Source organism: Scyliorhinus torazame, chromosome 8 (assembly GCF_047496885.1).
Source record: "Scyliorhinus torazame isolate Kashiwa2021f chromosome 8, sScyTor2.1, whole genome shotgun sequence".
Taxonomy (NCBI): Eukaryota; Metazoa; Chordata; class Chondrichthyes; order Carcharhiniformes; family Scyliorhinidae; genus Scyliorhinus; species Scyliorhinus torazame.
Genome location: NC_092714.1, coordinates 217,897,731 through 217,912,123, shown reverse-complemented (window position 1 = coordinate 217,912,123; position 14,393 = coordinate 217,897,731). Strand labels below are relative to the sequence as shown.

Here is a 14,393-nt window from a genome sequence, read left to right as displayed (position 1 = left end):
TCCACAAAGAGTGCATGAAGTTTAGCATTTTCGCAGCCAAAATCATGAAAGTTTTATATTCGTCGCTGGGTTTTTCTTTGCGGAGTCAGGATAAGACGAATATTTAGATTTAGTCTCTTTTGCCCAATTATCTCACTGGGAACCTCACTTTGAAAATTTGCCAACTCTGATATGACTGTGCTCAGTACTGGAAGGAAGTTAATTCAATGCATTCCTTTGAGGATTCTGATACCGGGCCTGAGAAACAAATTTTTATTGAATCGCAATAACCAAATCGTACCAGCACAACAGCATTTTCATCCGGAAGAGTTCTACAACATTCAGTATTCATGTTTGAAACAACTCTCTGGAGTTCATCTGGAGCACTGTGCCCAGAATCAAACCAGTCCCATTCACAATTCACATTGCATCCTGCAGAAGATTTAGTTCTCTTCTAGACTCACCCCCATACAAAATTCAACCACGTGGCCTGGCAGGTTAAAGAGGCACATAGTCAATATAAGTTCTCACAGTCAGCAAGTTGCCCACAGAGCTTAGCCCTGGGCTTTATCTCCTGTCCATTCTTTTTATGTTTTAATCCTGTTCACCATTCAAAGAAAAGAAAAATCTCAACATTTATACTTCATGCACTGCTCTGTCTTCTACCATTTCTGCCCGAGGCGAAAACATAATTTTCTTTGAAGTGCTTATGAATCACATGTTGGTGGTCGGTGGTCTCAATTCCTATGCATCACTGTCCAATTCCTGACCATTTCACTTTCGCGTTCAGTCTCAGCTGTGGCTGCAGCAACATTCACTTCATAGTTTTAGAAATTCTACGTTGATCTTAAGGGATAGAGAACCGAAGGAGGAATTCCCACCTGCTGGGCTAGGAAATGGGGCAAGGAACATTTACCGAGTAAACATTATAGTGCAAATTACCAGCACATTGCAGATTGATGGCTATTCTCTCTACTCACTTTTCTTGCTAAAGGAGACAACAAACCTGACAATGAAGACAAAAAGTAAAAATAATGGGGATTGGTTGGCAACCGAAACAGAAAGCCAAATAACCTTTCATATGAACACCCTGCCATTTTCTCTATCAGAATGTTGTCTGACATGCTGAGCATTCCCAGTGTTGGATGTTGATTGCAAATATTTATTTCTACAGACATCTACTTCACGATTCAAGAATCAGCAAACAAGTTAGGCATCCAAGCTGACTGCATCATCCAATTGCCATATTGAGCCGAGTAGAAAAGATAAATTTGAATTCCAAATAAATTCCAAAGCATTGAATGAATGTATATTAATTTGAAACTGTAGTTATACAGGGAAAAATGACATTTATTTCCTGACAAAGCCTGGTCAGCATGTGAGATGAAGTGCCAATTAATAATTTTTTGATGGTGTCTCTTCAAGAAATTCTGGAATCCTTTTTGAGCAATGCCGTGGGAACTTTAATGTCCACCTCAACTCAGAGGTGGACGTACAATGAAACACACCGTGCTGAGGCACAGGATTCCGACCAATGGGTAGGCCCAGTGCCAGCGGTGTCTAAGGGCACCACCAGAGCCTGATGGTTAAACATTTGCAGATATATTCAATGAGCCGATCAGCAAGCAATGTAGAGCGACATCAGGCACTGATTGGTGGAGTCCCCTTAGAATGGAAAAACATTGGTGAACATTGAGGTGACCAAGAGGGAGAGAGGCAGCAGTCAAGCTGAGGATCTACTGTGTCTATTTAACTATGGGCGCAATCCAATGGCCACGATGTGCTGGAAAAGCAGCGTGGCCATTGAAAGCCGGGGGACCCTACTCTCGGGATCTACCCACCTCGCAATGCCTCGCGAGATTCAATGCAATCTCGCAAGATGTTGCATTATGAATCCCGCCCACAGTTGGTGGGATCACTTTTCCACAGATCTGAATATTAGAGCGAGGCAGTAAGCCTCAATCTAGTGTGCAGATTCCTGAGGTACCTGAGGCTTTGAGATTCAACCCCTTTGTCTTGGAGATCTCGGGTGAGCACCATTCAGCAGTGGTCCCTAACCATGGACCAGATGGAACGGCACTCGTGGGGGTCTCCCAGGGGATCAGAGGCCCCCAGCTGCCTGCCCTTTGGGCAGGGTGATGCCCTGGCACTGCTGGAGCCACTTGGATACCCTGGCAGTGCCAGGTGGCACTCTGCACTCTCAACTGGCATGGGCACTGCCAGTTTAGTGGTGCCAAATGGGCATTTTTGTGCGTGTGCGATCGGGCCGGGGTTGCCTGCCATGGGGGGTGCATGTGGGGCATGGGGATCCTCCCAAAATTGTGTTTGGGCTGGGAGGGTGGGGGTGGGGGGAGGTTGTGGATTGTTTCGGGTGCCTCGGAGATCGGGACGCCACTTAAAAATGGGATCTTGATCTCTCGCTATAATGGGGATTTCCGGTGAGTGGAACTCCCCACTGTACAAAATGGGTCTATATCCGGCCATGACCGTGTATTCCAATGTTCATGCCCCTCATTCAACGCAAATGGCGTTGAATAGCCATGTGTTTCTTGGCTCGCTAGGGGAACTGTTCCGTTTTGGGAGAGTTGCGCATTCGGACGCAAGCTGTCGTCGAGCGGGGGAGGGACAACTCAACCTCCAGGCCGGGGCTGAGGAAGGCTGGGCAGGCCGTAACCAGCAGCGAGGCAAGGTTGTCGAGATGAGGTGCGAGGTGCCACTGGGGCCAGGCGAATTGGTGAAAAATGCCACGAGGGAGGTGATGAGTGAGCCGAGTCAGGCGATCAGGACTCGTGGTCGTCATCATCGAACAGCGAGGAGATCAGGGGCGAGTAAACCCCCAGGGCTGAGGAGGGCAAAAAAAGACTGCTCTTCAGAAAATTCATGTTCATTAAAATCATGAAATATCAGTTAATATGAAGTAACACTATCAATCTGACAGTCAAAAACACAGAAAGCTGAAGGCAAGAGGATGAAGCCAGAGAAAAAGACAGTTTGTCACCTTACTTTTAAAGTTTGAAGTATTGAACAGTGCACAAAATGTGCATTCATCCTCATCCACCAAACGGATGGGTGAATTATCTGATGACTTTCACTTGCCGATTTCCAAATAAACCTCCTCGCCTGAAAAAGTTAAGCAAGAAGTGGAATCTGAAGACACAGATTGCAATATTGGCCATCTTTACCATAATTCTGACAAGAGGTAAGCTTGGATTTCAATTCAGCAATTTTTCATACAGGCATGTTTTTACAAGTTGAAAAGCACTAACGGACTTCCGGGTGCGGCGATGACCAGCTAGGTCCCACGTTTCGGCACCTCCCGTTTGAACGGACTTTTGGGCTCTTATTGGGAGCCCCAACGGCAATTTTTGACGGCTAAACCCATTGTGCGGTGAAACAGAAGGGAATCCCCCCGGATGTACATGGAGAAAGGAGATAATAGTGGCCAGATTGCAGAGGATCCTCTGGAGCAGCGGCAAGGAAGGGAAGCACGAAGCAAGATGGCGGCGGAGGGAGGCCGTTTGGTATGGGGCCCGGAACAGCAAGAGTTCCTTCGGAGACGTGTTGAGGAGCTAAAGAAGGAGGTGCTGGCCCCGATGCAGCAGGCGATTGAGGGGCTAAAGGAGGCGCAGAAGACCCAAGAATTGGAGCTTCGTGGCGTGAAGGCAAAGGCTGCCGAAAATGAGGACGAAATACAGGGCCTGGTGGTGAAGACAGAGACACACGAGGCACTGCATAAGAGGTGTATGGAGAGGCTGGAAGCCCTGGAAAATAGCTCGAGGAGGAAGAACCTAAGAGTTTTGGGTCTTCCCGAAGGTGCAGAGGGAGCGGACATCGGGGCATATGTGAGCACGATGCTTCATTCCTTAATGGGACCAGAGGCCCCGACGGGCCCCTTGGAAGTGGAGGGAGCATATCGAGTCCTTGCAAGAAGACCGAAGGCGGGAGAAATACCTCGAGCTATAGTGGTGAGGTTTCACCACTATAAAGACAGGGAGATGGTCCTGAGATGGGCGAAAAAGACACGGAGCTGCAGGTGGGAGAACGCGGTGATCCGTGTGTACCAGGATTAGAGTGCGGAGGTGACGAGAAGGAGGGCGAGTTTCAATCGGGCCAAGGCGGTGCTCCATAGAAAGAAAGTTAAATTTGGTATGCTGCAGCCGGCGAGACTGTAGGTTACACATCAAGGGAAACACCACTACTTCGAGACGGCAGAAGAGGCGTGGACATTCATTGAAGAGGAGAAGCTGGACTAGACTGGAGAGAGAAAGAACTTTTGTAATAAAGCAGTGGTGTGATTACATGGGACTGAGAATCGAAAGGGGGGGGGAAATTTTCTCTTTCCCCTCGATGGGGGGGGGGGTATGGTGAACTGTGGGTGCCGGTGGGGAAGGAGAGAGGGAGCTGCGCCATTAGGGACGGGGCCGAGTGGGAAGTGCGGGCTTTGCTCCCGCGCTATGGTAATTGTGGCGGGAAAAGGGGGCGCAGGAAGGAGGGGGCCTTACACAATGGGAAGCCGAGGTCAGACAGATTTTGCTGACTTCTGTAAGCAACATGGGGGGAGCAATCACGCTAGAGGGGGATCTAGCGGGGGGGGGTAACTGGGTTGCTGCTGTTAAGGGGAAGGGGGAGCTGCTACGGGATGGGATGGTCGGGACGGGAGGACACCGTTGGGGGGACAAGTGGGTGCGTGGGAACCGGGTGAGGAGCTGGTTTAAAAAAGGGGATGGCTAGTCGACGAGGGGGGGCGGGTAAAAAGCCCCCCAACCCGGTTGATCTCGTGGAACGTGAGAGGGCTGAATGGGCCGATTAAGAGGGCAAGGGTACTTGCGCACCTAAAGAAATTAAAGGCAGATGTGGTCATGCTGCAGGAGACGCATCTGAAACTGGCGGATCAGGTCAGATTACGAAAAGGATGGGTGGGACAGGTATTTCACTCGGGCTTGGATGCAAAAAATAGAGGGGTGGCAATATTAGTGGGGAAACGGATATTGTTTGAGGCGTGGACCATAGTGGCACTGGGGGTATATATGTGATGGTGAGTGGCAGATTGCAAGGTGAAGCGGTGGTTCTGGTGAACGTATATGCCCCGAACTGGGATGATGCCAACTTCATGAAGCGTATGCTGGGGCGTATCCCAGACCTGGAGGCGGGAAAGTTGGTAATGGGGGGAGACTTCAACACGGTGCTGGATCCAGGGCTGGACCGGTCCAGGTCTAGGACCGGGTGGAGGCCGGCAGCGGCCAAGGTGCTTAAAGACTTCATGGAGCAGATGGGAGGAGTGGATCCCTGGAGATTTACTAGGCCTAGGAGTAAAGAGTTCTCCTTCTTCTCCCATGTCCACAAGGTGTATTCTCGGATAGACTTCTTTGTCCTGGGAAGGGCGCTGATCCCGAAGGTGGCCGGGACGGAGTACTCGGCTATAGCCATTTCGGACCATGCCCACATTGGGTAGATCTGGAAGTAGGAGAGGAAAAGGAACAGCACCCACTGTGGAGATTAGATATGGGATTGTTGGTGGACGAGGGTGTGTGTGTAAGGGTAAGGAGATGTATCGAAAGGTATCGGGAGATTAATGACGACGGAGAGGTTCAGGTGGGAGTGGTCTGGGAAGCACTGAAGGCGGTGGTCAGAGGGGAACTGATCTCCATAAGGGCCCATAAGGGGAAACAAGAGAGCAAAGAGAGGGAGAGATTGTTGAGAGAAATTTTGAGGGTGGATAGGCAGTATGTGGTGGCTCCGGATGAAGGACTATACAGGGAAAGACGAAGGTGGCACACGGTATTTGATTTGTTGACCACGGGTAAGGCGGGGGCACAATGGAGGAAGGCACAGGGAGTGCAGTATGAATACGGAGAGAAGGCGAGCTGGTTACTGGCCCAACAACTGAGGAAGAGGGGGGCGGCGAGGGAGATTGGAGGGGTTAGGGACGAGGAGGGTGAGATGGAACGGGGAGCGGAGAGGGTGAACGGGGTGTTTAAGGCATTTTATGAGAGGCTGTATAAGGCTCAGCCCCCGGAAGGGAAGGAGGGAATGATGCACTTCCTAGACCAGTTGGAATTCCCGAAGGTTGAGGAGCAGGAGAGGACAGGACTGGGAGCACAGGTTGAGGTGGAGGAGGTGGTAAAAGGGATTGGGAGCATGCAGGCAGGGAAGGCCCTGGGACCGGATGGGTTCCCGGTGGAATTTTATAGGAAATGCGTGGACCCGCTGGCCCCGCTTCTGACGAGAACCTTTAATGAGGCCAGGGAAAGGGGGACGTTGCCCCCGACGATGTCGGAGGCGACGATATCGCTGCTCTTGAAAAGGGACAAAGACCCGCTGCAGTGCGGGTCTTACAGGCCTATTTCCCTCCTGAATGTAGATGCCAAGCTTTTGGCCAAGGTGATGGCGACGAGGATGGAGGATTGTGTCCCGGGGGTGGTTCACGAGGATCAAACGGGGTTTGTTAAGGGGAGACAATTGAACACTAACGTACGGAGGCTGCTGGGTGTGATGACGATGCCCCCGCCGGAGGGGGAGGCGGAGATAGTGGTGGCGATGGATGCAGAGAAAGCATTTGATAGAGTGGAGTGGGATTACCTGTGGGAAGTGTTTAGGAGATTTGGATTTGGAGAGGGGTTTATTGGATGGGTTCAGCTTCTATACAGGGCTCCGGTGGCAAGTGTGACTACAAATAGGCAGAGATCTGACCACTTCGGTCTATACAGAGGGACAAGACAGGGATGTCCTCTGTCCCCGTTACTGTTTGCGTTGGCAATTGAGCCACTGGCCATAGCGCTGAGGGGCTCTAGGAAGTGGAGGGGAGTACTTAGGGGAGGAGAAGAGCACCGGGTGTCACTATACGCGGATGATTTGTTGTTGTATATCGCGGATCCAGTGGAGGGGATGCCCGAGATAATGCAGACACTCAGGGAGTTTGGGGAATTTTCAGGATATAAATTGAATATGGGGAAGAGTGAGCTGTTTGTGATGCACCCTGGGGAACAGCGCAGGGGAATAGATGATTTGCCGTTGAGGAGAGTAACAAGGGATTTTCGGTACCTAGGGATCCAGATGGCTAGGAACTGGGGAACCTTGCATAAGCTTAATTTAGTAAGATTGGTGGAGCAGATGGAAGAGGACTTTAGGAGATGGGACATGGTGCCCCTGTCACTGGCGGGTAGGGTGCAGGCGGTTAAAATGGTAGTCCTTCCGCGGTTTCTTTTTGTGTTCCAGTGCCTCCCTGTGATGATTACAAAGGCCTTTTTCAAGAAAGTGGATAAGAGCATTATGAGTTTTGTGTGGGCTGGGAAGACCCCAAGAGTGAAGAGGGGGTTCCTGCAGCGTATTAGGGATAGGGGGGGACTGGCACTGCCGAGTTTAAGTGACTATTATTGGGCCGCCAACATATCAATGGTATGCAAGTGGATGGGGGAAGGGGAGGGAGCGGCGTGGAAAAGACTAGAGATGGCGTCCTGTAGGGGAACCAGCCTAAAAGCATTAGCGACGGCGCCTTTACCGTTCTCCCCGAAGAAATACACCACAAGTCCAGTGGTGGTGGCAACTCTGAAAATTTGGGGGCAGTGGAGACGACATAAGGGAGTGACGGGTGCCTCGGTGAGGTCCCCGATAAGGAACAACCACAGGTTCGTCCTGGGGAAGATAGATGGGGGATTTAAAGCTTGGCAGAGAGCAGGGATTGTGAAATTGAAGGATTTGTTCCTAGGCGGGACGTTTGCGAGTCTGGGAGCACTGACAGAAAAATATGGGTTGCCACCGGGGAATGCATTTCGATATATGCAACTGAGGGCTTTTGCGAGGCAACAGGTGAGGGAATTTCCGCGGCTCCCGGCGCAAGAGATTCAGGACAGAGTGATTTTGGGGGCATTGGTGGGGGATGGTAGGGTGTCGGATATATACAGAGAAATGAGAGACGAGGGGGAGACGATGGTGGAGGAGCTGAAGGGAAAATGGGAAGAGGAGCTAGGGGAAGAGATTGAGGAGGGGCTGTGGGCAGATGCCTTAAGTAGGGTAAACTCTTCGTCCTCATGCGCCAGGCTCAGCCTGATACAATTCAAGGTTCTACATAGGGCGCACATGACTGGAGCAAGGTCAAGTAGATTTTTTGGAGTGGAGGATAGGTGCGGGAGATGCGCGGGAAGCCCAGCGAACCACACCCACATGTTTTGGTCATGCCCGGTACTGCATGGGTTCTGGGTGGGGGTGGCGAATGTGCTTTCAAGGGTGGTGGGGGTCCGGGTCGAGCCAGGCTGGGGGTTGGCGATATTTGGGGTTGCGGACGAGCCGGGAGTGCAGGAGGCGAGAGAGGCTGATGTTTTAGCCTTTGCGTCCCTAATAGCCCGGCGAAGGATATTACTTATGTGGAAAGAAGCTAAACCCCCAGGCGTGGAGGTCTGGATAAACGACATGGCGGGGTTTATAAAATTGGAGCGGATAAAATACGCACTAAGAGGTTCGGCTCAAGGGTTCACCAGGCGGTGGCAACCGTTCCTCGACTATCTCGCAGAACGATAAGGGAAATGGGAAAGGTAGCAGCAGCAACCCAGGGGGGAGGGGTGGAGGGGGGAGGTAGGGGGAGGGGGAGGGGAGGGCCCATCCGGGCCCTGAGGGGTTTTGTACAGGTGTTTGTATATGAGTTATTTATATTGGTTTTTGTGACTTTATTATTTTGGATATTGGCTAGTTTTTATTTTTGTTGCTGGCAGTTGCCGTCTAGTTAAAATATTGTTTATTCTTAAAAAAAAACGGTCATCATCATTATTTATATTGTTTTAAAGTTGCAAAAGGGAAAATTTTGTACTGTCTTTGTTTGACTGAAAAATTAGAATAAAAAATATTTTAAAAAGATAAAGAAAAGCACTAACGCGGGTAGCAGTGATTAATTTGTGTATGTTTGTGGCTTTTTGCATTCTGTGCGGCGAGGGTCCGGGAGGTCGGTTGGGACGGGGGGTGGTGGTGTCATTAGGATGAGGGGTGTAATGCCATAGGGGGAGGGATCCCAGAAACGAAGGTGAGTGAGGGGCCCCATAAAGTGCAAGTTCGCACTGCCTCAGCTGATAACTCAGTCAGCAAATTTGATAAACATTACCTCAGGACTGCACCAAAATGGTGCCTCAGAATATTTGCTCATATCTTTGGACTGTGGCTTGAATGCAATGGCCTTTTAACACAGAGATAATCGTGCTACAAAAAGAGCAGATTTTAGCCTCCAGATGAGTCAAATTCAATAATACTAAATTTGGCAATTCACATAATTTTAGCACAAAATTGGGGAGTTTGTTTTATGGGTCTACTAAGAATAAAAGACCAAATCCATAAGATATTTTGAGATCCAGCAGCAGAACTGTAAATGTTGTTGACACCTTGAGGTTGTGGTTTCATGCAATGCAATGTCGAAGAAGGCTCAATCAATGCCGAGTCTGACCGGAAAAATCTTAAAAGACTTTATCAGTGCCTAGTTTTTAAAAATAAATTTAGAGTACCCAATTTTGTTTTCCAGTTAAGGGGCAATTTAGCGTGGCCAACCCACCTAACCTGCTCATCTTTGGGGTGTGGGGGTGAAACCCACGCAGACTTGGGGAGAATGTGCAAACTCCACACGGACAGTGACCCAGGGCCGGGATTAAACCCGGGTCCTCAGCGCCGCAGTCCCAGTGCTAACCACTGTGCCACATGCCGCCCTATCTGTGCCTAGTTGATGATCACAGGGTGAGCAGCGCTGGTGGGAGAGGAGGCAGGATAATATCTCAGTGTTAATGAATGGCTGGCTCTTGATCATTAACACATAGCCCTTGCGGATAACTCCATGTATAGATAGTAGATGACTATAGAACAAGGCTCACTCATGTAATTCTCTATCTCCTGGTTAGATAGCCTGTTGAAATTCATTGTCTTGGCTCACACATAACAAATAGGTAAACAGGGCAACCATGCTCATCAATGCTTAGTTTTGGTTCCACCATGACCACTCAGCTCCTGACCTTATTACAATCATGGTCCAATAATGAGCAAAAGAGCTAAATTCTAGGTATGAAGTGAGAGTGACTGCATTTGACATCAAGGAAGCATTCTAAAGAGTGTGGCATCAAGGAACTCTGGTTAAACTGAGTTCAATGGAAATCAGCCAAAACTCCCTTCATGCTGGAGTCATACCGAGCACAAAAAAGATGGTTGTGGTTGTTGGAGGCCAATAGTATGCAGGATGTTCTGTATTAGTTGGTGAAGGACAAAAATGGAACCAATATTTGCACGCTTTTATATATTTATTTGCAGAGTTACACATTGAAGCACACACCCCCTAACCCAACAACAGTTTAGTCTGTGTCTGTTATAGGGGCATAAGTGAATCCCCAATTAAAGCCATTACCGGTGAAAAATTAAAAGCAATGAATGCATAATCAACAAACTAATTCCTCAAGGTAGTGTTTTCGGCCCAACCTTCAACTGCTTCACCAATGACCTTCCCCCCTATTTTAAGGTCAGAAGTGGGGATATTTACTGATGATTGCACAGTGTCCATTCCATTCACTACTTCTCATATAATGAAGAAGTCCATCCACGCATGCAGCAAGACCTGGACAACATTCAGGCTTGGATGGCAAGGAACATCTGGACCACACATATGCCAGGTAATCTCTAAGAAGAAGGCATCTAACCACCTCTTCTTGAAATTCAGGTGTTGACTAGAAAATTAACTGGGCCAGCTGTATGAATACGGTAACTAAAAAAGCAGATCAGAGACTGGGAATTCTGCAGCCAATAATTCACATCCTGACCTCCCAAAGCCTGTTCACCATCTACAAGGCACAAGTCAGGAAGTGATGGCATACTCTCCACTTGCTTGAATGAGTGCAGCTCCAGTGGCACTCAAGAATTTCAACACCATTGAGAAAAAAGTAGCCTACTTGATCGACGTCTCATCCACCACCTTAATCATTCATTCCCTCCACCGCCCTTGCACAGTATCTGCAATGTGTACCGGCTACAAGATGCACTCTAACCACAGGCATATTAAACAGCACTTTCCAAACCTCGACCACCTAAAAGGACAAGGACAGTAGATGCATCGGAACATCACTACCTACAGATTCGTCTCCAAGTGGCACACAAACAAATATATTATCATTCATTGATCGTCACTGAGTTAACAACTTGGAACCCTCTCCTTAGTAACACTGGCATTTCTTCAGCGCATGTACTTCAGCAATTCAAAAAGGTGACTCACCACCACCTACTCGAGAGTAATTAGGGATGGCCAATAAATGCTAGCTCATTCAGTCAATGAATTAAAAAATACTACTCTAGAACAGCTCACAATCTTCAGGACTGATCAGGAAAAATGTGAAAATTAACAAATATAATACTTCAACATCTACATTTTCTTCTTACTGTGTGTGTACTTTTCAGCTGTTCCGCGTCTGACAGTATTCTCTTCCTAGCATGCCTCTGAGCTCAGCTATTATGTTGAACTAAAGCATCTGTGCATTGGTTTCCATCTCACTTCACAAACAGGCACAGATGAGTGCCTCTTTATCTCTGACAGGTTTTACATTTTAAGCTAGTCGCCCAATTATCTTTTGTTTTGACTCAACTCTCTCTTTCCCAGATAGATGTCCAGAATAGACATTGCCCATTCGTGTCATTCTCCACATTTACACTCTCAGGCATTAGTTTAACTCATTACGGGAAGAGTTGAACTTCATTCAGCCAACAGAAAGTCTGTCTCTAGTTTAGCTTAATTATAAACAGTTTAAAGAAATGATGTTGGGCGAAAAAGGGCAACACGGTGGCACAGTGGTTAGCACTGCCACCTCACAGCACCAGGGACCCAGTTTTGATTCCGACCTTGGGTGTGTGGAGTTTACACTTTCTACCGTGTCTGTGTGGGTTTCCTCCGGGTGCTCTGGTTTCCTCCCACAGTCCAAAGATGTGCAGGTTAGGTGGAATGGCCGTGCTAAATGTCCCCAGGTGTCCAAAGGTTAGGTGGCGTTACGGGGAAAGGGCAGGGGATTGGGCTACGTGGAGTGTTCTTTCGGAGGGTGGGTGCAAACTCAACGGGCCAAATGGTCTCCTTCTACACTGTAGGGATTCTATGACTAGTCAGGCAAGTGTAATTTAGCTTGTTAATTGGGATGATGTGGCATGTTTTGCTATTTTCTAATGTTACAAAGAGCATTTCAAAATAGCATAAAATTATTTGTAAGTGTTTTTAATATTATTCTGGCAAAATAAAACCGCATATAATTTTACTTTCAGCATATGGGTGAAACATATGTGAGGTCAAGGGTGACCTTACAGCGTTCAGTTCCCATAACAACAGGATTTCATTCTTACAACACCTGGACTACTTTGAAGAATGGAGGTACGGTATTTAATATCTTGCATCTGTAAAATGTATTGGTAGGATTGCACTGTCAGACCCAGCACATGAAAAGAAAATCACCTCCTAATTTCTGTAGGAGGTAGAGTGGTGAAGGTTAAAGTTGAGAAAATGGTCAAAAAAGGTCAAATGAAGTCCTGAAATAAGTGTTGGAGGGGGCAAATGTCTTTTTCCTGTTCCTGACATTTTTATTTGAACTTAAAACTGATTTTTTTTTAATGCTCACCTCAGGATTGCTTCAGTCAGAAACTTGTCAGTCTTTAGACACAGCCTGTACAACGGGTATTTTGGAAAGGCACTCTCAGGCAAGCCATCAGGGGAAACCTGTCAGCCTTATTTACATAAGTAATCAACTATATTGAGTTACATTTTAACCTTGTGCTGAGATTATCATGTTCAAAGATAGATATTCTTCTTTCGCTCCATTTGGGAATTGACTGGAAGAGGCACTTCAGCAGTGTTGCACTGTTGTGAGACAGCTTACACTCTCTGAGCAGTCACAGAGTATGATGAGGGAGAACAGTCATACCTGTAGCTTCTTTATCACCGGGTTGATTGATTTTCAGTACAAGCTGTTGATTAGCTGTTGTGTGCAAACTAATTCTGAATAAAACTGGAAACTACGGGCGGGATTCTCTCAGCCCACACTGGTTTGGAGAATCGGCAGACACGAAATGCGCGACGCCGCCCCGTCGCCAGTCCGCCGATTCTCCAGTGAGCGGCCACTCTACGCGGCCCCCCACCGGCGTTTCTCCGCCCAGTATGGGGCGAGTGGCCGCCCAAAAAAGCCTGAATCCCGCCTGCGCCGTTCACATATGATCTTACCGGACGGGACCTCGGCGTCCATCCTGTCAGGGGCGGCCTGTAAGGGGGGAACGGGGATCCGACCCCAGGGGGGGGCCTCCACCGTGGCTGGCCTGGTCCGCGATCGGGGCCTATCGATTAGCGGGCCAGCCTCTCGTGGTGGGGGCCTCTTTTGCTCTGCGCCAGCCCCTGTAGCCCTATGCCATGTTGCGATACCGGGGCGGAGAAGGAAGCTACCGCGCATGCGCGCATTCGCGCCAGTCGTAGCGTGCATGCGCAGACCCGTGGTGTCCATTTGACACTGGTATCGGCAGCTGGAGTGGCATGGGTCACTCCAGTGCCATTCTGGCCCCCTGTAGGGCAGAGGATCGCTGTACTTAGCGGTCCGAGTGACCCCATCATTAAACTCTCCAGTTTTTACGACGGCATCAACACTCTGCCGTCAGATGGGAGAATCCCCCCCTACATCCCTGCAAAATATGCTTTCTATATCGATTTCTTTTTTAAAAAGTTCCTTGGCTCAGGGAGGAGCTCCTGACAGTACAACTCTCCAAAAGACATGCAAAGTATTTTTTTAAAAGTATTTTATGAAGGCATTGAATAATATTTAACAACAATTTTCAAGAGGAAAAACAACAAAGTAAATAACACCCACCAAACCAACAACTACACCCAGCCAACGTGGCTCACATATACAATTCCCCAGTTCCCCCTTCCCCACTAATTATTTCCCGTCTCAACCAACCCCCCCCACCTTCAACTTTACCTTCACCCCTCTCCCCCTCTGTATTTGCTGACAGCTTAATTTTCCCCAAAGAAGTCGAGTAATGGCTGCCACCTCCGGGCGAACCCCAGCATCGATCTTCTCAGGGCGAACTTGTTCTTCCCGAGCCTGAGAAACCCGGCCATGTCACTGACCCATATCCCGACTTTGGGGGTTCCGAGTCCCTCCACGCCAATAAGATCTATTTCCGGGCTACCAGGGAGGCAGAGGCCAGAACATCAGCCTCTCTCGCCCCATGGACTCCTGGGTCTTCCGACACACCAATCATCGCCATCTCTGGACTCGGAACCACTCGTACCTTCAACACCGTGGGCATGACATCGTAAAATCCTTGCCAGAATCCCCTAAGCTTCGGACATGCCCAAAACATGTGGATATGATTCGAGGGCCCTCCCGCACACTGCCCACCTATCCTCCACCTCTTCAAAGAACCTGCTCATATGGGCC

At 48.8% G+C, this 14,393-nt stretch overlaps 1 protein-coding gene across 3 annotated transcripts in view; it reads right to left on the bottom strand.

Moving 5' to 3' along the window:
- Nucleotides 1–14,393, bottom strand: part of LOC140428374 (cadherin-4-like) — a 1,038,564-nt gene that overhangs the window by 370,608 nt on the left and 653,563 nt on the right. The window lies entirely within an intron of this gene.